This window comes from Triturus cristatus, chromosome 2_2, assembly GCF_964204655.1.
Source record: "Triturus cristatus chromosome 2_2, aTriCri1.1, whole genome shotgun sequence".
In the NCBI taxonomy this organism is placed as follows: Eukaryota; Metazoa; Chordata; class Amphibia; order Caudata; family Salamandridae; genus Triturus; species Triturus cristatus.
The window spans coordinates 57,019,866-57,042,044 of NC_140582.1; the positions used below are offsets into that span (position 1 = coordinate 57,019,866).

The window sequence follows — 22,179 nt, forward strand, 5'->3', positions numbered from 1 at the left end:
TGTTCTGTGATGCCGCCTTAAGCCTGTGATCAAGAGTCCGGAGACTCGAAACGCGTTAGGCACTGTATGTCTGACAACTTCAAGCGGCTTTGCTCCTGCAAACGAATAAAGCTTTGTAACAAGTGGCCTGCAGTGGAGTGCTCTTTCGTTTTTGGACACAACATGGCAAACATATTTACGGCTGTCCCGCCGTGAAAGAAGCACCGCCGTCAAAATGTGGAACGGAGCCGCTGGGGCACAGAACTTTTCGCCGCCTCAATCCGGTCACAGCGGACCAAGAATTGAACTGCTTGGTGTTGTCAGTAGCCCACTGGAGGGTTGTGTTGAATTTTGAAAAGAGGCAAAGCGGAACAAACCCACTGGAGGGTATTAATTAAGCAGCACTACAGATCCCATAGTGCACGGCGTGCAATTGAACTCACCTGTGTGGTCCCATCTGGGGGATATAACTTCCGTGAACTGCTTCTTGTTCTGTGATGCCGCCTTAAGCCTGTGATCAAGAGTCAGGAGACTCGAAACGCGTTAGGCACTGTATGTCTGACAACTTCAAGCGGCTTTGCTCCTGCAAACGAATAAAGCTTTGTAACAAGTGGCCTGCAGTGGAGTGCTCTTTCGTTTTTGGACACAACATGGCAAACACACACATATATATATATATATATATATATATATATATATATATATATATATATATATATATATATATATATATATATATATATATATATATATATATATAATTTCAAGTTTAGTTTTTCTTTTTTGGGGGGGGGGTAGAGCCCCTTACACTTTAATAAAAATTCATTTTCTTTCCCTAAACCCTAAAAATACCCTTACCACCCTATGTGCCTACCCACCCCTAAACCCTAAAAATCTTAAAATACCCCTGTCGCCCTATACCACTAAATCCTAAAATATCCCTTACCAGCCTATGGCCTTACCCCTAAACCCTAAAAGTACCCACAGCGCCCTATGCCCCTATCCACCTCTAAGCCCTAAAAATATCCTTAGCACCCTGTACACCTACCCACCCCTAAATCCTAATAATACCCTTATCAACCTATACCCCTACTAACCTCTAAACTCTAAGAATTCCCTTGCCAGCCTATGATGTAATATGTGACGTCATCAGCAGTGTGTTGAGGGGGCACGAGTTATAGTTACCTCAACTAACTATAGCGGCCGAATTTCTCTGGTTTTGTACGACTGAAATGTCCAACTAACTATAACGTCCCTGAAACCTGTGTTTTTTTCAGTGAATTTCTAAGGTTTTTTAAATGCTAATTTCTTACTATAACGTCCCTAAAACCTATGTTTTTTTCAGCGAATTTCTAAGGTTTTTTAAAAATGCTAATTAATAACTACAATGTCCCTAAAACCTATGGTTTTTTTAGTGAATTTCTAAGGTTTTTTAGTTGCTAATTTCTAGCTATGCCTACATAGGTAGAACATATGCCGAAAGAGGAAGAAAGGCGCAGAGAGAAGCAAGAGAAATGCAGAAGGAGGTAGCAGAAGTCCAGAAAGACGAATAAAGGTGCATAAAGAAGCAAGAGATATGCAAAAATATTCAACAGAGGTGCACAAAGAGGCCTGGTTGCGAAGGCATCCTGTGCCCCCAACTATTTGCTTACTGGTACTGGTGGTAACTGACTCTGACTAACCAGACCCGGAGCCAGTGCTATGCTGAAATACAGTGAAAACACCTATATACACTAGGGTACACTATGGGTTGGGGTACCACTGTGATTGGCATGACCTCCCTGTAAGGCGCTAGTACATAATAGGGCAGGGGGATTAAAACTACCTCTAAGTCAGAGGTGCAGAAAGAAACAAGAGCAGTGGAGAAAGAACCAACAGAGGTGCAGAAAGAGGCAAGAAGGGTACTGAAAAGGGCATGAAAAATGTAAAAAGAAGCAAAAGAGGTGCAGGAAGAGGTAAGAGAACTGTAGAAAAAGGCAAGAGAGGTGCAGGAAGATGCAGGAGAGGTGTACAAAGAGGCAAAAGGGGTACAGAAAGAGGCAAGAGGGGTGCAGATAGAAGCAAGAGAAGTGCAGAAAGAAGCAACAGAGGTGCCTGAAGAGGCAAGAGAGGTGCAGAAACATGCAAGAAAGGTACAGAAAGAGGGAACAAAGGTGCAGAAAGAGGTAAGAGGGATACAGAAATATGCAAGAGAGGTGCAGAAAGAAGCAAGAGCCGTGCAGAAAGAAGCAGGAGACGTGCAGAAAGAAGCAAGAGAGGTGGAGAAATATGGAAGAGGGTGCAGACAGAGGCATGAGGGATGCAGATATTTGCAAAAGAGGTGCAGAAAGAAGCAAGAGCAGTGCAGTAAGAACTAACAGGTGAAAAAAGAGGCAAGGGGATGTGGTAGGAGAGATGCACAAATTGGCAAGAGAGGTACAGAAAGAGGCAAGAGGAGTATAGAAAGAAGAAAGAGAAGTGCATAAAGAAGCAACAGAGGTGCTGAAAGAGGTGTGAAGGGATCATAAAGAGGCAAGAGAAGTGCAGATAGAAGCAACAGAGGTACAGAAAGAAGCAAGATAGTTGCAGAAACAGGAAGGAAAGGTGCAGAAAGAGGGAACAAGGGTGAAAAAAGAGGCAAGAGAGGTGCAGAAGGAGGGAAGAGGGGTGCAGAAAGATGCAAGAGGGGTACAGCAAGAAGCAAGTGAGGTGCATAAAGAGGCAACTGAGGTGCAGAAAGATGTATGAGACGTGCAGAAGCAAGAGAAGTGCAGAAAGAGGCAAGTGAGGTGCCGAAAGAAGCAAGAGCAGTGCAAAAAGAACCAACACAGAGAAGAGGTAAGAGGGGTGCAGAAAGAGGTAGGAGAGGTGCAGAAAGAGACAAGACAAGTGCAGAAAGAGGCAGGAGAGGTGCAGAAAGAAGGAAGAGAAGTGCAGACTGAAGCAACAGAGGTGCTGATAGGCATGAGGGGTGCATAAAGACCAAGAGAAGTGCAGAAAGGAGCAAGAGGTACAGAAAGAGGCAAGAGAGGTGCAGAAACAGGCAGGAAAGGTACAGAAAGAGGGGACAGGGGTGCAGCAAGACACAAGAGGGGTGCAGAAAGAGAAAAAAAGGTGCAAAATAGGCAAGAGGGGTGCAGAAAGAAACAATTGAAGTGCAGAAAAAGGCAAGAGAGGTGCAGAAACAAGCAAGAGAAGTGCAGAAAGAGGCAAGAGAATTTCTGAAAGAAGCAACACAGGTGTGGAAAAAAGCAAGAGAAGTGCAGAAAGAGGCAAGTGAGGTGCAGAAAGAGGCAAGAGAGGTGCAGAAAATGGCAAGAGAACAGCCGAAAGGCAAGAGGGATGCAAAAAGGGAAGAAGGGTGCAGAAAGGTGCAAGAGAGGTGCAGAAAGAAGCAGGAAAAGTGCAGAAAGAAGCAAGAGAGGTGCAGAAAGAAGGAAGAAGAGTGTAGAAAGCGACAACAGGGGTGCAGAAAGAAGCAAGTGAGGTGCAGAAGGAGGCAAGAGAACTGCAAAAAGAGGCAAAAGGGGTACTGAAATTTGAGATGTCATCAGTGATGTCATGAGTGATGTCACTGACCATGTCATGAGTGACGTAATATGTGACGTCATCAGCAGTGCATTGCAGGGGCGCGAGTTATAGTTAGCTAAACTAACTATAATGGGGGAATTTCAATGGTTTTGTACGAGGGAAATGTCCAGCTAACTATAACGCCCCTGAAACCTATGGTTTTTTCAGTTAAATTCTAAGGTTTTTTAAATGCTAATTCCTAAGTATAACGTGCCTGAAACCTACGTTTTTTTCTGTGAATATATATATATATATATATATATATATATATCAGCTCCCAAGTTGCCCAAAGCAAGAACAGCACTCAAACACCAGCATTTGGCTGTAAGTGTATTTTTTCACTGAAATTAACAAAGGTTACGTGGATGTTCTAGTTTGGCTCGGATTATACACACACGAAACCAAAGAAATTCAGCATTTATAGTTACCTGAGCTAACTTTCCCTTACGCCCCAGCAGTGCACTGCCTATGATCTCACATATTACATCACTCATGACATTGTCAGTGACATCACTGTTGGCATTTCAAATGACATCACTGATGATATCAGCCAGTGAATGTGAGTGTGTTCTAAAATGTAAACATATATACTAAGGTACTACAAAAGATAAATGTGTATACTTTGTGTACAAATACTGATTAATACTATTTCTAACATATTATGTGAGTACCTGTGTATATCCATGTGTGAATGGGTGTCTGTGCAGCTGTATCGGTGTGTGAGTGGCTGTATAGGTGAATAAGTGGGTGTGTCAGTAGCTGTATGGGTCAGTAAGTGGCTGTGTGAGTGACTGTATTGGTTTGTGAGTGACTATGGGTGAGTGAGTGAATATGTGAGTGGCTGCATGGGTGGGTAAGTGAACCTGTGAGTGATTGTATGGATGTGTGAATCGGTATGTAAGTGGGTGTATGGATGAGTGAGGGACTATCTTGACACTCTTTAAGGGTGAGTGAATGGGTATGTAAGTTGCTGTATGGGTGAATAAGTGGGTGTGTGAGTATCTTTGTGGGGGAGTGAGTGCCTTGGTGAGTGAGTGAGTAGGTGTATGGGTAAGCGAGTGGCTGTGTGGCTAGCTATGGGGGTGAGTGAGTGGCTCTATGGATGAGTGAGCAAATACGTGCGGTCATAAGCAGTGCATTTTGGGGGCGTAAGTTCTAGTTAGCTCAGGTAACTATAACTGCTGAATTTCTATGGTTTTGTACATGTATAATCTGAGCCCAACTATAACATCCCTGTAACTTTTGTGTTTTTCAATGAATTTCTAAGGTTTTTTCAATACCATTTCCTAATTATAACATCCCTGAAACCTTTGGTTTTTCCAGTGAATTTCAATGGGTTTTCAAATTCTGTTTTCAAAGTATTATATCGCTGTAATGTTTAGTCTTTTGAGTTTATTTCTAGGGTTTATTTTTAGTACTAAGTATACTACAATGTATTTTGCTGTTATTTACTCTTCTTTTAGTATTACAGTAGTCTTTTTATTTCCCAACCCCCACACTCTTTTAGCTCCATTTCCATAGTAATCATGTTTAGAACACTTATTGCTAGCAGCAGGTTAAAAGTTCACAACCCTTCCTGTGAACACCATGCTACCTTCAAATTGAACTGTAGCAGTGAACATTAAGTGTCTCCCAAGCAGCATAATATTTTGTTTTTATTTTTCCAGATCCAATAATCACAAAAGTAATGACTTTTTTCTCAAAATCATTACCTACTTTTAGCTACCTGCATATTAACAGCATCCAATCCAAAAAGTATTTTTTTTAATGTAGGTGCTGTCCTCCATTTTAACTGCCTTTCATTTTGAAAACGGTCTCATTCAGCTACAGCCTTCTCCTTTGTGCTACTCCAGCTTTCTTCCACAATGGCTACAGTGTGGATTGTGGGCCATAGTTTTGTGTTTTAGGCCAGAGAGAGCACTAGAAAGAGTGGCATTGACAGGGACTTTGGTTAACCTAATGTAGACATTACTTGGCATGGCCAGAGAGGATAAAAGTGGCATCACTTGCAATCCTTTGGTTGAAAACATTGTGGATTCCCAACATCCAGACCTCATGATAGTGCACTGTGGTAGAAATGACCTAGGAACAATTACTGGGTTTGGGCTTGGAATCCTTATGAAGTTTACCTTTGGTAAATTAATGGAACTTTTCACACACACTGCCTTGGTGTGCTCCAACATTTTGCAAAGGTGGAAGTGGTCAAACAATTTCTGTCCACAGATAGACAAACCCAGGAAACAGAACTGTAAGGATGGTGAATGTCTGTAAGTTGGTTTGTAAGTAGATGCATGGGTCTGTGAGTGGATTTATGAGTGCCTTCATAAGTCTATGAGTGGGGTGTAGGAGTACCTGCATGGCTCTATGATTGAGCCGCTGAGTTCCTGAGTGGGTCTGTGAGTGGATTTGTTAGGGCCTGCATGAATATGTGAGTGGATGTATGAGTGCCTGCGTGGCTCTCTAAATGGGTTTGCGACTGCCTGTGCGGGTCTGTGAGTGCTTGGATTGTGGGTGGGTCTGTAAGTGGGTGTGTGTGACTGAGTGAGTATGTGACTGAGTGGGAAAGTATCTGAGTGGGTTGGTCACTGGGTGTGTGAGTGTCTGAGTGGGTCTGTGACTAGGTGTGTGAATGCCTGTGTAGGTCTGTGACTGGGTGCGTGACTGCCTGGGAGGATCTATAAATGGGTGTTCTGTAGGTCTGAAAGTGTGTTTTTTCCTTCCAAAGTGCATCACGATTCATGGATCTGTTGCGGATTTACATGGGGGAACTACGCTGAGCCTTGCAATGGCTCCACGGATTCCCGAAGTGAGGAAAAAAAATTATATAAATTATTTTTTTAGCTAACATAGGTCCCTCTAACTCTCCTCTAACACACCCATGGGGGCAGGGTACCTCTACCCTGACACTTTTAATCACTTTACAGAAACATTGTAAGGCCCCGGGCCGTTCCCCGATGCTTAAAATGGCTACCTCAAACCCCCGGTCAAGTTGTGGTCAGTTAATCACATCCGCGTCCTAGATATTTATATTTCTTTTTTTCGTAATTACTCCACAACTATTGACCAGATATACACCAAATAACAGAAATGGCTCTTTCTGGACCAACAGCTACCTCTGCCAAATTAGGTGTAATTCTGTGCAGCAGTTTGGGCTGTAGTCGTGTTCAAAATCCCTATGGGAAATTGCATGGGAGACACACTTTTTATAGTAACTAGGTTTTAACTATACATGGGCAGAGCAATCCCACTGGGGCAGTGGGGGCATTGAGGCTCCTCTCGCAACCCCCAACAAACATGCTGTGGGTGCCGTAGATGGGCTCCAGAGCACCCACTATTTACTGGCTGGGACCCGGGGATGGTGTCACTAGGACCAATATAGGCCCGGAGTGGACTGCTTGCTGCCCCTACCCTCCTTCCCCTTACTCTCCAATGCATGTGTGCATGCCCCTGCTCCCTTCTTTTTGCCCACCATGTTCCATGGACCTGACAATGCCTCTCTTATCTAATCCAAGTGTTCTTTTGAGCTGTCACTGCCCCTTCCACCTGCCTAGCATGTTCAAATGGCTAGCACCTGTCCCTGCCCCCTCCACGTTGCCTGTCCGAGTTCAGTGCCCCTATACCCTCCCTCCTGTCCGCCATGGTCCATTTTGCTGCCACTCCCTTCTGTCCTCCAAGCTCTGTTGTACTGCAACTGCTCCTCTTGCCTTCCCTGCATGGTCTGTTGTGAAGCCCCTTCCTTCTCTTGTCTGTGTCCAGCCTCTTTCCCTCCCATCTATCCTCCATGGTCCTTTGTACATGCCGCTGCACCCTACCTCTTGCCCACCATGACTGTTGTGCTGCCACTAACCCTCTTGCTTGCCATGCATGGTTCTCTGTACTGCCTCAGCCACTCCCACCTGCGCGGTGTAGTCAGCTTGCTGCCCCTGACCCCTTCCCACCTTATCTCTGTTTTCTGTGTGTATGTCATTCTTGTCTCACTGTTGCCCTCCAGGGTGTGTTGTGCTTCCAGTGCCTGTTGTGCTTCCAGTGCTTATTCCGCTTGCCCTCCATGGTCAGCTTGTCTGGCCCGTTGTCGTGCCCCTGCCCCCTTCCTCCTGCCCTTCATAGCCCCTTATGCTGCAACCTACTGTCTGACTGGTATGGTCAGCTTGCAGCCCTTAACTCTTTCCTCTCTGCTGCCCATGTGCATCGCCCTTTCCCCTCCCTATTGCTTTCCATGGTCCGTTATGCTGCACTGACATTCCGCTTGCCCTGTGTGGTGTATTGTGCTGCTGCAGCCCCTGATACCTGTCCTGTGAGGTCAGTTTGGTGGCCCTGTCCATCTCCCTCTTGCCCACTGTTATCCAAGTCCATGTCCCCACCCCATTCCTCCTGTCCTCTGTGATCCAATGTACTATACATGCCGACATGTTGAACTAGGTAAGAGGGAGATTTTGAAAACAAAAAACCTGAGGAATTGATTTTCCCCATTGACTTACATTGAAAAAGAGAACATTTTAGTCAGGAGACAGATAAAGCCGTTTTGGACTTAAAACATCAGAAGTCTCCTACCAGAATCGGGTCTGTGGGCATGTATGGTTGTCCTGCCACTGCCTCTTTATTCTGCCCTCAGTAGTGTGTTATATTGCCACAGCCTCTCTAGCGTGTCCTGCAAGGTTGCTTTGTTTCCCCTGATCCCTTTTCTTCTGCCCTCCATGGTCCATTGTGCTGCCTCTCCTGCCTACCCAGTGTGGTCAACTTGTTGCCTCGGCACCCTCCTGCCTGCCCTCAATTATCCCAGTCATTGATTTGGATAATTCATGTTTGAACCTATAATGCCAAATATGTCACATATATGGAAAAATTGCCCTCATATCCTACATTTTCTCACTTGAGAAGTACAATTGAGAACTTTACACAGTGGTATCACAAGCAAGTCTGAACAAAGGCATTTCAGGAGGATTCCTGAACAGTCTATAGAGTCCAGGGACGTTTCTACCATTAGGCAAGACTAGGCGGCCGACTAGGGCGGCAAAAGGGGGAGGGCGGCAAAAAACATGAGTTTGGGAATATCTAATGCATTAATTCTTCTAGCCTGGATGACAGGGGGAGAGAGTGATGGTAGTAAAAGGGAGGGGCGGCATTTTTAAATTCTCGCATAGGGCGGTAAAACACCTACAAACGGCCCTGATAGTCTTCACCTTTCAAAGTTATACCTTTGTCTGGAACATTTTTTATAAGGGAAAGATGTCTGCTTTCTTGCATACATTCCTTCTGCACGGACATCTCCTGTCTTACAGTGTAGTCCTCTCACTGCAAAAGGCATGTGATTCCCGACCAATGGCTTTGCGAGTGCTTGATTGGCCTTGTATGTTGAAAAGTGTCGACATGGACAGTGACGCAGTCCTTGAGGTCTACGATGCTACATTTGAAAGGCTGCATTCAGACAGGAGCTGGCAAGGTACCACGCTGAGGGACTCTGGGCTACAAGGATACTGCTCTCCCTACAATTCGAAATCAGAAAGTCAATATTTGCTAACGCCCGCACCTACAGTACTGTGCATTTTGGAACTTGAGTACTTACACACGAGTGCGCACACCAGTTTAACTAACACAACTGTCCAATGCATGCTGAGCCTTTAAATTGTGGTTTTTCCTTGGGAAATACGACCAGAAAACATCGGATAGTTTCTTATTTAAGGATTTGTATCAATCATAATGCAGTACTTCGGTTCTTCTGAAGTGGACTTGGTGATCTTTTCTGTGCATATGCAGAATTATATTTTACTCGCTGTGAGAGAACAGAGAAGTAAAATATGTTCACTTCACTATCACTGTTATATGTGTAGCATGAGAAGTGCATTATTTCTGTAACTGGTTACCGTTTTAGGCTGGCCAACACGATGCTCCGCTCATGTCTGGACCCAAGGTCACATTGTGATTACTCGTTTAAGAAGACCTTTTTTGAGAAGTGAAAGTCACAGTCACAGGACAGCTCTAAACATGATGAGTTTTCGGGTTAGATAGACCACAACCAAGAAGCGACATAGTTTATGGGGGAGGTATTCCTAGAACTGGACAAGAGTGCTGCATCGGTCATAATATGCTTTGTTGGTTAACATTTAAAAAAAAAAAAGTGCCCAGTGTGCTTTCTTCACATTACACGTGACAGTCCGTGTTTCCCTTTTCTTTCCTCTTTCAACTTTAACACTATTATCTTCGCTCCTTTTGTCGTGCGTCAACTGCACCCCGTGTTTGAGGTTGTGTCACTTCAATTCTGCTGAAGTGCTGTTTTGAGAACAACAGCTGCAGAGGCGTTTTTTTGTTGCTGTTTAAAGTCCTTAATTTCTTTAGTGTAGTAAACTGAAGTGATCACGCGCGCCGAGGGTTTGGACTTTGAGAGGAAGACAAATGGAATGGGCACGTGGAGGCGGAAGCAAGGTGGAGTGCGGCAAGACACAGCAATGTGGACCTCGTAGGGAGAAGAGCACAGGCGAGGCATAGGAGCATGGTGCGTGGCAGAGAGAAGTGTGAGCGAGACTGCCTGAAAACACACCAACTCTTGTGGAGTTCTTAAATTTAAAAAAATGAAACACTTATGTTCAAAGCAATTGTCCTCGCATTTACTAGAGTTTGAGCTATTGGCATTGTAAATGACAATGCCTATTATTTTTCAGTTTTTTTAAAAACAGATAAATAAAAGGCATTCCCATTTACAATGCTAATAGCTTGAACTCTCATAAATTTGAGACCTGTTGCATCGAAAATGCATTAGGAGAGAGGGTATCCTGCCTTTTCCTGCCGGAAAGAACTGGCAGGGCAAAAGCTCCTTGAGAAAATAGTGCTCGGAGGCTGTAATTAAAGTCTACCGAGCAAAAACACCTGTAACAAGGGATGTCCTCATGGGAGGTTGCAAAAGGAGAAAAGGTGGTACTAAGGAGGGACTGCTAAGCCTATTTACTAATGAAAAGCCACAGTTTACAATGGACAGTGACTCAGGCAAATGAAACAAGCATTGGCATAGCCAATAGGTCTCTCTTTTGGGACCTTATAAGTATTTAGTTATGCAGCACAATATCCTTGGTGCAACAACATCAGCTGTTGCATGGCTAATCCTTGTACCTTATAAGTGTTTAGCCATGCAACAGTTGATGTTGTTGCACCAAGGATATTGTACTGCATAACTAAATACTTATAAGGTCCCAAAAGCGAGACCTATTGGCTATGCCAATGCTTGTTATTTATAGTTTTCTTTAATGAAGGTGAGAACAGAAAACAGCTGACACGTATGTCGTCCAGTGCTGGCCAAGGCTGATAAAAACAAGAGAGCATACGAGAGAAAAAAAGGTGGGGGTATATAGAGAGAGAATGGAGACCCGTGAGGAAAGGTGGGTGGGAATGTGCAAGGACCAGGTCCAACATTTGTAGAATAGGCATTACAAAGATAGCAATAGGGTATAAAGTAGGATAGGGTAAAATGCATACCAACAAAGTGTAGTGCGAGGGTGGGAGTGCCCATTGTCCAGGAAAAAGGAAAAAAGGGATGAGCGAAAATATAGAGATGAAAGAGAAGCAGAAGAAATTAAAAAATCATAAACTTACCATTAGTTATCATCGGTAACACAAATAAACATACCATCTTGAGTAAACCATTACATGAAGCGAAACCTAGGTCATAAATATCCACATGTAGTAATTATTTGGTATGGTCCATCTCAAACTTATATGTATAAAGAGGTAGTTTGTTAACATAACCCTATGGGTTGAATCCTGTTTATTGTGGTAGTGGGAGATACATTGGAGAAGAAAAGAAAGGTTTTTCCATATGTTATAAGTAGTGGTACAAATGCACGGTAAAAACAAATGGTGAGCACATGTGCCACATAATTTTGAAAAAAAGAAAGAATTTCACAGTTTCATAGGTTACCAATCATGTGTTTTTAAATAATATCATACCAAAAATCTCACTTACCAAAAAGGTCATGGTAAATTGTTCAGGCTTATCCTCCAAAAGGTCATGACAAGTGGTTCAAGCTAATCGTCTGTGAAAGGGAAAAACCATATGGAGAGGGAAAGGTAAGAGCTCGGGAATAGAAAGCACCACAGCATGCAGTGAATTAAAAGTATCTGTAGGAGATTACGAGCTGTTGCAGAGCGCTCTCTTTTAGCGCGTCTGATAATCGCAACAGCAAACATGAATGAAGCAAATGGGATGCCGGAAAAGGAGAGACCGGCAAGTAGTCCGTCAAGCAGATTGGCTATATGTCCCAGGTACAAAAAGGGGAACACAAATATGTAATGAGGTCTCGGTTAGCCCGTCTTATTGTGGCAAAAAGGAATATGAAACTGGCCTAAAGGCATAGATGACAGAGGGAGTTGCACATAGGCTCTAAAGCGCGGTATTCAAAAAGGACAACAATAAAATTAAATAAGAGGTGTGCTGGGCCTAGTACCACAGAAATAAATAAATGGAACACGGAGTGAAGGGGAAAAAGGTAAGAAAAATGTGGCGAAAACAATCTCACCGAACAAGTCCTAGGATAAAACTGAATGCGGTCTGACACAAGTCCGTGCAGCAGCTGCATGAAGAAAACTCGATGTCAGTGACGGCCGGGTGACGTCAGACGTCAGGGAAGCCAGGGACAGACGGGAAGCGACCATAACTATAGTGACCCCTAAGAAATGCGGGTAAAAGAAGAAATACTGCCAGTGGCAGAACGCACTCGTAATTAGAACAAATATTACAAGGCAGAAAAGACGATATGTGGAAGGGGCAGGGACCAGATGTAAAGGCGGGTGTAAAATGAGAGCAAGGCAAGATGTAAAGTAAACAAGAGAAATGTGTAAATAATAACAAGTACAAGCGTGCGGCCTGGAGGCAGCAGGGGGAGGGGCGAGAGGAGGGGGCGAGTGAAAGCGTTTCAAGCGGGAGCGTGCAGCACCAGGAGCAATAATTGCTACCATATGGCGCTGCGCGCTCCGGCAAGTGAATCTCCAGACGTGCACGCGTTGCCATTGAAGGCTATCGAACGCGTGCGCGTTTTTGGCTGAAAAGCCAAATCGATCGGAAAAGGTCTTTTTGCCTATGCAGCGCATGCGCGCTGCGTAGTCGAGACCTAAAAACTGGGCGGTGAGTGGGCGGATCTTCCTGTCCATACCTTAATACAGCATGCCTTGCAGAGCTGGGCATGGGCTGCCCAGGCTTGACCTGAAAACATAGTGCGTGGAAAGCGAGCAGGGGAAAGACACCAGTCATGGGTCCATACTCCCCGAAGGGACAAACCCAAGTAGAGGAAGCAAAGCCTACACCAACTGACGAATAAGATTCAAGCAAATGAGAATGACAATAAAGTCAACCAGTGATAACCAATGGGCGGGCTCTTAGGACATTGTAAGCAAACAATACATCTTGCAACAGACAGCGCATGTGCTGTGTAGTAGGTGAGACCTAAAAATGTGTATCCTATTTTACAGACCATGAATCTTTCGTCGCATTGTGAATGCAGCACGTGCGATTGGGGATTTGAACATGGAGCCTTCACTTTCAGTACAGATTTCTATAGTTGGTTCCTCCGCTCACTAAGCTATCTTAGGGATTTGCGCTATGTTTCTGGCTTGGAGTAAGGGTGAAACAAAAACATCACGACCTTTTCACCTAACCTTTGGGAGAATTACTTGCTAAAGCTTTGAGTGTTTGTCATCCTTATCCGAATGTCAACCTTCCACAGCATTCTGCTCTTCTGCTTGCAGAGAGCCAGGGAAGAAGACATGACCTCTGCAGTCACGTGCAGTGACCGCTGTGCTCCCTGGCTTCCTAGCTTTCTGTTGCTATTCCTTGAAGATGTTGAAGTCATTTTTCAAAACAAGTAGCAACAGAAAAACATATGTTTAGTGCGTTCAGTAAACAAGCACGGGAGAGTTGTAAAAAGAGCACCTGACCAACTACGTGTTAAGCTGCTGAAAATGTACACAGAGCTAATTGTCAAGATGAGCCAGCTCATTTCTTTTTGTACTTTGCAGAAATCGGAGTCTGTGTATCACACACCCTACCAGAGCGGATTCCAAGAGATTTCGTTCGAGGTCTCTACCTACTCAAGCTTTTCTGGTGGTGGTCTTGTTCTTAGGAACCTGGAGTCTGCATGTCCACTCCAGTAGGATATGGCTAGCTGTAATTCAAGTATTTGTTTGATTTACAGTTCTCTCCCATTCGGGGACACTTTTATAATGGGGTCCTGGGTTCAGTACGACCCGGGGCTCAAACTTTTTGCCTTCCTCCTGTATTTTTTCTGACCTGTTTTTGTTGGCTTTTCGACTCTGGGCAGTTTACCACTGTAAATCAGTGATAAAGTGCATGTGCTCTCTCCTTTAAACATGATATGATTGATTTACACCTTTTTGGCATATTTAAAGTACCTATAGGTCCCTTGTACAGGTGTATGACATATAATGAGCAGGTGTTCCTTTCCAGCGTTATATATCAAGGATTTATCCGAGGACCCGACGAGACCCGCTCACCCTAACGACCGACAAAAATTGGATGTTAAATTCACTGTTTTATCACAAACCTGAAAATGTACAGACATCTCGCTGATACTATGATGTTGGACTGTAACGACTAGCCGTGAGAAAGCCCTGGCCCTACCTGCCACATAGGGCGAAACACGTGTCGGCTGTTCATTTTCCCCACACTTTAATTTATGAAAAATCACAAATGAGTGAAACGGACACAACGATGTGGTGAATAAAAAGAATCACTTTTCACTCAAACCAACTTGTCTTACTGTGTTGATTTCAAGCTAAGAATTACCCTTTGATACGTATATAATGCTGGAAAGGTTGAACACCTGCTCATAACCCCTCCCAAAATTGTCTTTTCAAGGCTGTCAAGGTCCAGAGCCTTGAGCGAAGTTCCTCCTCGTATGCTAGGGATTCATATCCAGTATCAGGATCTCTGGGCCGTTCACCCTTTCTTTAGACATATAACCAGGGCCTGTAAATTGAATGCTACAAGTGGGCCTGCAGCGCTGCTTGCGCCACCCTCAGAAGTAGCCTTTTCAACTTGTCACAGGCGCTGCCACTGCAGGGCCTGTGTTTGCAGTTTGCTTCCACAGTGACTTGGCATGTAAAGTTACTTGCTAAGCCTGAAACTCACCTTTTACTACATAAATGTCTCCCCTTAGGTAGGCCCTAGGTAGGCCTATGCGCAGGGTGCTGTGTAGCTAAAAGTTAGGACATGTGCCTTTATTGTGTGGCATGTTCTGGTAGTGACAAACACCCTATATTCTTATTCACTACAGCGAGTGCTGCTCCTCACATAGGTTTGCATTGGGAATTCCCCTAAAAGTCTTTAAGTGGTAATTTCTGATGTGAAAGGAGTAGCATTGCCATGTTTGGTATGTTTGGAATAGTGGTTATAAATCCTGCTTATTGGTGTAAGTGGATTTTTTATTACTAATGTAGAAATGCCACTGTTAGAAAGTGGGCTTTTCTATGTGCTTATGACTCTTTGTGCTTTGCAGCCTGACTCCAATCCACATCTAGGGCAGAGTGACATCTAGGTTTTGTGCATAATTTACTAACAGCCATCACACAGGGAGGTTGGGTGTAACTGGGTTACATCTGCCTACTGAATGGTCTTCCTAGGCTGGGAGAGAGAGAGGGAGGGCACACTTACGTTTGTACAGGCTGTGTCCTGCCCTCACACAAAGGGTTTGTTTGCCCCCTACTGTACATCTGGAGCTAGAACTGGTTTGAAAGTGGGTGTTGTGCACTTCTAAGGTTTCTTCTTGAAGTTTCCCCATATCAAAGACATTTTGAGTATACGTATTGTTGTTCTGACCCCATAATTGTAGACACTACATGGACTTGTAACCAGATGCCTCTGGCTCTACAGACTGCACATTGCCAGAAGGAACTGTTTTGCTGCCAGGAAGAACCGTCATCTGACTTATTTGTTGGTTGGGCTGACCTGTGGCCTTCTGGGTCACAAGAAGGACTGTCCTCTTGCTACAAGGACCCTGATGGCTTGCTGCCTGTTCTTGTGCCCTTAGTGCTCTCCAGGGATAGGTGGGCTGGCCCCCTCCCTGTTTTCTGCGGGACCATGATGTCTGAGGCACTTTGTCTGAAGCGTGTGGGGAGCACTGATGGCTTTCTCCCTTGTCCTGGACTTAGCCAGTACGTGGCTGGTAGTTTGATGCTCTGGGTCTCTGCTCCTAGCAGGCATGCTCTGGGCTCGGCAGAGAGGTCTCTCCGCGCTGAGCACGACCAAGAGTCTGACCCTCACTGAGCTGCCCATCTCCCCGCTAGGAGGCTTTTTGATATAACAGGGCATCCCCGTTCTTATTATTCACTATGCTTTATCTTGTAGAGTGTGACCACAGGCTTCCCTCTCATCTGGAGGACCCATGCTGTGTGAATGTGGCGTGTTTTTGCATGTGTGGTGTGTTCTGTGTGAGTTCGTTTTAAGTCACATTTTCGTATGTGGTCTTTTACAAGGCTAATTTTGGATTTCAGTTTATTCACATATCTCACCACCATTGTGGTGTTCACTGAGAATAACGTGACACAAAGTGCACAATGTATTACAGTAGTAACATTGATTGATATGTGTTTACGGCCGGGTGGCTGTGGACTAACTCTACCCTTATGTATTTACAGAGTAACAGGCCGTAATTACCAAGTAGGTGCTGTGTATGTGCAAATCACAACAATTACCTTTTGACATGCTGTGTGTGTGCGCGATTAGCATAAGAGGAGTGGTATCTGAGAGTTAGTTTCCCTTGGTCCTGATGAAAAGCCTACGAGGTGCTGCTTGAAACATGTTGACTTTTTAGAACTGCAGGCACATTAAAGCCTCTCTTTCCACTTCCCCTTTTGTTTTTAACCATACTGACTAGAGGCTAGAATAAATAGTGATTGACCTACTAGACAGGTATTTCTAATTTTTACTCTCCATAACCCTTCCACTCATATCTCTCACCATCACTTTTTATCATTGGATATACTTAAAGGGCTCCCAAACTATAGGCCCATTAGCCTGATTGACGCCCAACAGAAGGTCTTCTGCGGAGCTATGCTGCAGGAGATCCAGTTATGGGCAGATGATAACGCAATCTTATCGCAGTATCAAGCTGGTTTTAGGGCAAAGACGGGGACCGTTGACCAGGTATTCTGCCTTCTGCTCCTTTATTGGAAATTGGTAGTGATCGACAAGGGCAGTCTTTATTTAGCTTTTATCGATTTAAAGACTGCCTTCGATCTAGTCCCAAGGTGCAAACTGTAGATGGCGCTTAAAAATATGGGCATCCTGCCACCTATCCATAATCTGGTAGTTCGGTCACATGAAGGGAACTACGAACAAATTAGATGCGGGGTGCAGAGACAACTGACTGATCGCATCCCAGTTAGCAGGGGAGTTCGACAAGGTTGTGTTTTAGCTCCCACTCTATTCTTGCTCTACATGAATGGAGTGGTTATCTTTCTGCAAGAAGAACCAGCAGACGCACCAACCTTGGGGGTGACAAGGTACCGGCCCCTCTGTTAGCAGATGACACCCTGCTGGTGTCGAAGACCCCAGCAGGGTTGCGGCTGCTACTTAACAGATTCCACTTCTGCGATACCAGGTGTTTGGTTATTAATACCTCGAAAACCCAATTTATGACCTTTAACCCCCACAAGTCTTACAAAGGCAGCCCCCTGCTAGATGGGACTCCCTTGGAAAGAGTTGGTACCTTCGACTATCTCGGTGTCTGACTCCTAACCTAACTAAGATGCTGTTGGGTCACAAGCGAGTAACGGGGTCACTAGGAAAGGAGCACCACGCTTCACATAGCAGACCGGTAGCCCCAGCCCTTCAGGTCTTTGATGCAAAAGCAGTTCGCGCAACTCTGTATGGAGCAGAGCTGTGGGGATTCAACTAGATCCACGATCTTTGCAGATCCGAGCATAAATTCCTAAGGGATTTAGTGATGTTGCCCCAATATATTCCGCTCACTCCCCTAATGCTTGACATGGGTAGGCGCTTCATTGGTGATATAACGAGGCTTCGCCCTCTGCTCTTTTGGGCTCGCATTAGGCGGACCCCAGAGCTCTTACCCTATGTGGAAGCCTTATCTGAGGTTATCCGGATAGACACAAGCAATAAGGTAGGCTGGATCACCAATGCTAGGAAATTGATGTCTTCACTAGAGCTTCAAGCCCAGTGGGCCAAGCAGGATCCACCGAGGAAAGATGTGCTCAAATGATACTACTGAAAATGGGTGGATCAGCAAGAATCCAGTAAACCTAACTTGGGGACACTAACCGCAGAATTCCTTCTTGTGAGGCAACAGCTAATTGGCATCCATGCAACTTAACACTAAAGGATTGCCCATGCTGCAAGGAACCGGTGGAAAGCCTTACCCACGTTATATTTGCTTGCCCGGCCAATGCCAAACCAACGACGAAATGGCTAAAACCGATCTGCCGGCAACTGGGTACACAGAACCGTTGGGTTGCTTTGTGCATTTTAAGATCCGACTCTAGACCACTCTTTGCTTGTGGGGTGGCCCAGATCTTAAGCCATGCATGGCTTATAAGACAGAAGGCTCAGATAGGGACGCCATAGCACCCTTCAGGATAAGGATCTTTTAAAGCTGCCCAAGGGGTCACATGATGGCAATCTGTGTTTTACCCATATTTTATGCACATGCACTTTAACGTTCATAACCTCTTCGCAATTTTGTCCCGAGGAGGGTTAGAAAAATCAACAAAAAGGCCTCCTGGGTAGCGGGAATCGGGTCAAATTGTAAAGGCCCCAAACACGAAAACACTCTGACGTTCTTTCTTCCCTTTCCATACTGTTTTAATGTATGTTTTATGTTCAAATGTTGTTGTTTTTTTTTTTTTGTTTTTTTTTTTGTTTTGTTGTTTTAGTAAACAGCAGTACAAAATAATAGTTGAGTATGCAGTTTTCCACAATATAGAACAGTACAGTAGCAAGTATTAAAGACAATCCCTCAGGAAGCATTACCCCAGCGCTATACATCTGTAATATCCACCTCCCCGCGCACACACCTCGGGGTCTCCCCACATCAGTCTGAGTCCGAGGCATCGTCATCTTGATCTGAGGGCGGGTCACAGATGTCACCTCTGAATTTGTTCCACGCCCCCATACTTTACTCCATTTACGAGGGCAACCCCGCCTAATGAAGGCCGACCTTTCAGCAAACATGGCCTCGTCCATGTCGTCTCCCCATGTGGTTAACTTCGGCACTTCCACTGTTCCCCATTTTTGGGCTATGTTGCGCTTGGCTATCATAATCCCTAGCGTAGCCCAACCTTGTGCCTGGCGCTTGAGGTCGTTAGGCTCCCATATATTCAGCAGGCAGCATCTAGGTTCCGGTACCAGCGACACTCCCCCCGACTGTGACAGTGTCCGCATCACCTGCTTCCAGTACACTTGGAGTACAGGGCATTCCCATATAGTGTGGAAGAAATTTCCCACCTCCCCGCAGCCGCGCAAGCAGAACGGATGTGGCGCGCTACCTATGCTGTGCAGAGTGTGTCTGGTGTAGTAGGAGCGGTGCACAATACGGAGCTGTATGAGCCGGAGCCTCGAGGGTATACCCGCCTCTCGCGGCAAAGCCAGCGCCTCCCGCCATTCCGGGTCGTCAAATTCGCCCACATCACGAGACCATTTCTCGCGGAGAGGACCCGTTGGGTCCGGTAGGTTGTTGACCAGCTTACGGTATGTAAGCGATGTGGCTAGTTTTGGCATGTAATCCGTCAACAATCAGTCCTCCAAGGGCGACGCCTCCGGTACTGTCACGCCAGGTGCTAGTCTTGATAGCAAGGCGTGCTTGATTTGCGTATAGCGGAACCATTCGGAGGACGCCAGCTCGTATTACTGTTGAAGACGCGCAAATGTAATAATTTCACCCTTGTGCCACATGTCGCCAATCGTGGAAATCCTGATGTTATCCCAATTATCAAAGCCCCTGCTGCTTCTAAGCTTTCCGAGCTGCTTCATGTCCCACAGAGGTGTGAGTTGGGTCAAAACCCCGCGCCAACCCAGCTTGGCTTGTGCCGCGTGCCAGATGGCGATGGTCTGTCTAAGTGGACCGATGAGCGCAGGAGCCAGTTTACCGTCGTACAGGGGTGACAACACACCTCGCTCTCCCAGTATGTCCCTATCGGGGTAAGCCGGGGCATTGCTAAATCTTTCACATATGTCCCCGCCTCCTCCACTGTCATGGAGGAGGTGGAGGAATAGACTGCTTGGAAATGGCGCGCAAGAGCGTGCACTATTTCGCTTGGTTCGGTTATTATCTGGCCCTCCTCAGATTTAAGTTGTGCTATTTACCTGGCTCCTCCATCCCGTCTATCGAGCCATGCCAGGAGCTTCCCGGTCTTATCACCCAGGTCGTATATCTTGTGCCGCGTGGCTATCAACTGTTGCTTTGTGTACTCCGTGAGGTACACCCTATATTTGGCCTGTGCAGCCTTCAGGACAAAGGCCGACGCCGGAGAAGGGTCCCGAGCCTGCTGTGCCTCTGCCGTATGCAGCTCTTGTTCAATCGACTGCAACTCTGCCTGATTTGCTCGCCTATGCGCTGCTATGGTAGTGAGGACCGGTTTATATGCCTCCCACAAAATCGTCGGTGAGGCAACAGAAGAGGCATTTTCCGTAAGGTAGTGGCCTGTTGCCTTCGTGAGTGCCTTGCAGAACGCGGGGACCTGGAGAAAGCCGGAGTATATTGAGGGGATACGCCGACGCGCGAGGTGGTAACATGTGTATTGCAGGATCAGCGGGGAGTGGTCGGATATACCCCTGGGTCTGATCTCTACACTGTCTACGTTTCTAAGACTACCAGCGGAACCCAGGAAGTAGTCAATCTTAGTGAGACAGTTATGCACTCCGAGTGGTACATGTACTGTTGTGTTGTTGGGTGATGCAGCCTCCATAAGTCTGACAGCCCCAGTGCTTCGACAAAGCTTCCTAAACGGGACCTTCCCACACCGCCCGCTTGCGTAGGGTACCTATCAAGTGATTAGTTTACAACCGCATTAAAATCGCCGCCAAGGATCAGTTTCCCCTCTGGCAGGTCAAGGAGAAACTCACTAAGTGCCGGGAGCGCAGTGGCATGCATTGCAGGAGGAATGTAAACGGAGACTATGTTAAGGGGGTGCCCCTCCCATTGAGTGGCTATCGCCGCAAATCTACCTGACCCGTCAGTTTTATGGTTATGTATAATTAGCGGGTATTGCTTCCGCACCATTATGCCTACCCCCCTAGACCCTGAGGTAAATTCCGAGTGCGCCACCATTTTGTATCCCCACCGGTCCATTGCTTTACTAGTGGTGTTAGTAAGACTGTGTTTCCTGCAGCAAGACAACCGCCGGGGCGCATCTCTTAAGACTATGCAGGACCAGACCGCGTTTAATTTTGTCTCCCAAGCCACGCACGTTCCACGTGAGTAGGGAGAGAGGTGGTATCGGGCGTGAAGGAACTCGCCGCAGGCGCCCCCCCACTAGCAGCAGACACTAGACCGCTTGACATTGAGGACAAGGAACAGCGCGAGAGTATCAACGCGCAGCATGTGTTCTATAGTGGTTGCGTGTACTGCGTTGTGAACACTACTTTCAGTTTGAACAGTAACTGTTGAAAAAAACTTAAAAACAACCCCATCTCCCCCCAACCACCTCCCTGCCTCCCTGCCATACGGACTCCAAACTGCCCGCCAACCCAACTCAGCAGAGTGCTTAGAACCCAACCCCCGATATATAACTTGCGTGTAAGGAGCGGGAGGTCCAAGGAAGACCAGAGACATCCCCAGTTCGAGCGTCCAAATGTTCCGATGCTGCAGTTTAAGTGCACCTTTCAATAAAGAGTTAGCGTATAGCGCCTCTCGACTAAGCCTCATGTTGCAGTCGGGCCTCATCCTCCACGGCACAGTCCCGGTCAGTGGGGTCCTCCATCCCTCCAGGAGGCCGCCGTCGCTTGTCCGAGCGTCCAGAGTTTTTCACCTGCTGCCATCCCTCAAGCCGATTCGAAAAACCATGTCTTCCCATCCGCCACCACTCGAAGCCTGGCCGGAAATAACATGGAATAAGATAGTTCACGGGCCCTCAGCCTCTTATTTACTTCCAAGAAGCTTCTCCGGCGCGCCGACACAGCCGCCATGTAGTCCGGAAAGAAGGACACCAACGAGTTCTGTATACGCAGGGGCGGTGCTACTCGGGCCGTCTGGAGAATGGCATCCCTATCTCGAAAGTTGAAGACGCGGGCCAGGACCGGCTGGGGGGGAGCTCCGATCTTAGGCCTGCCCCCGGGCACCCTGTGCGCCCGCTCCACCGAGAAAAAGGCAGAGAGTCCCCTGGGCTGCAGTTCAGTTTTTATGAGGTTCTCCACATAGAGATCCATGGCCGGGCTCCCCTCACTCTCCGGAATGCCCGTGATACGCACGTTGTTGCGACGGGATCGCCTTTCCTGGTCATCAAGCCTCTCAGCCATGCGCTTGTTTTCGGCCTCCAGTTGCGACACTTTTTGGTGCAGGAAGCCAGAATCTTTCGCTAGAGTAGCTGTCACTTGTTCAACCTCCGTAACTCTGGCGGACATTTTCTGGAAGTCAGCTATGAGGAGCGTCACATCCGTGGAAATAGACCCCACTGTCGTCTGTACATTAGTAAGGG

At 46.2% G+C, this 22,179-nt stretch overlaps 1 protein-coding gene across 1 annotated transcript in view; it reads left to right on the forward strand.

Annotated features, from left to right (window-relative positions):
* The window catches only part of SCARB2 (scavenger receptor class B member 2), a 504,993-nt gene that overhangs the window by 151,955 nt on the left and 330,859 nt on the right, over positions 1–22,179 (forward strand). The gene's annotated exons all lie outside the window — the stretch shown is intronic.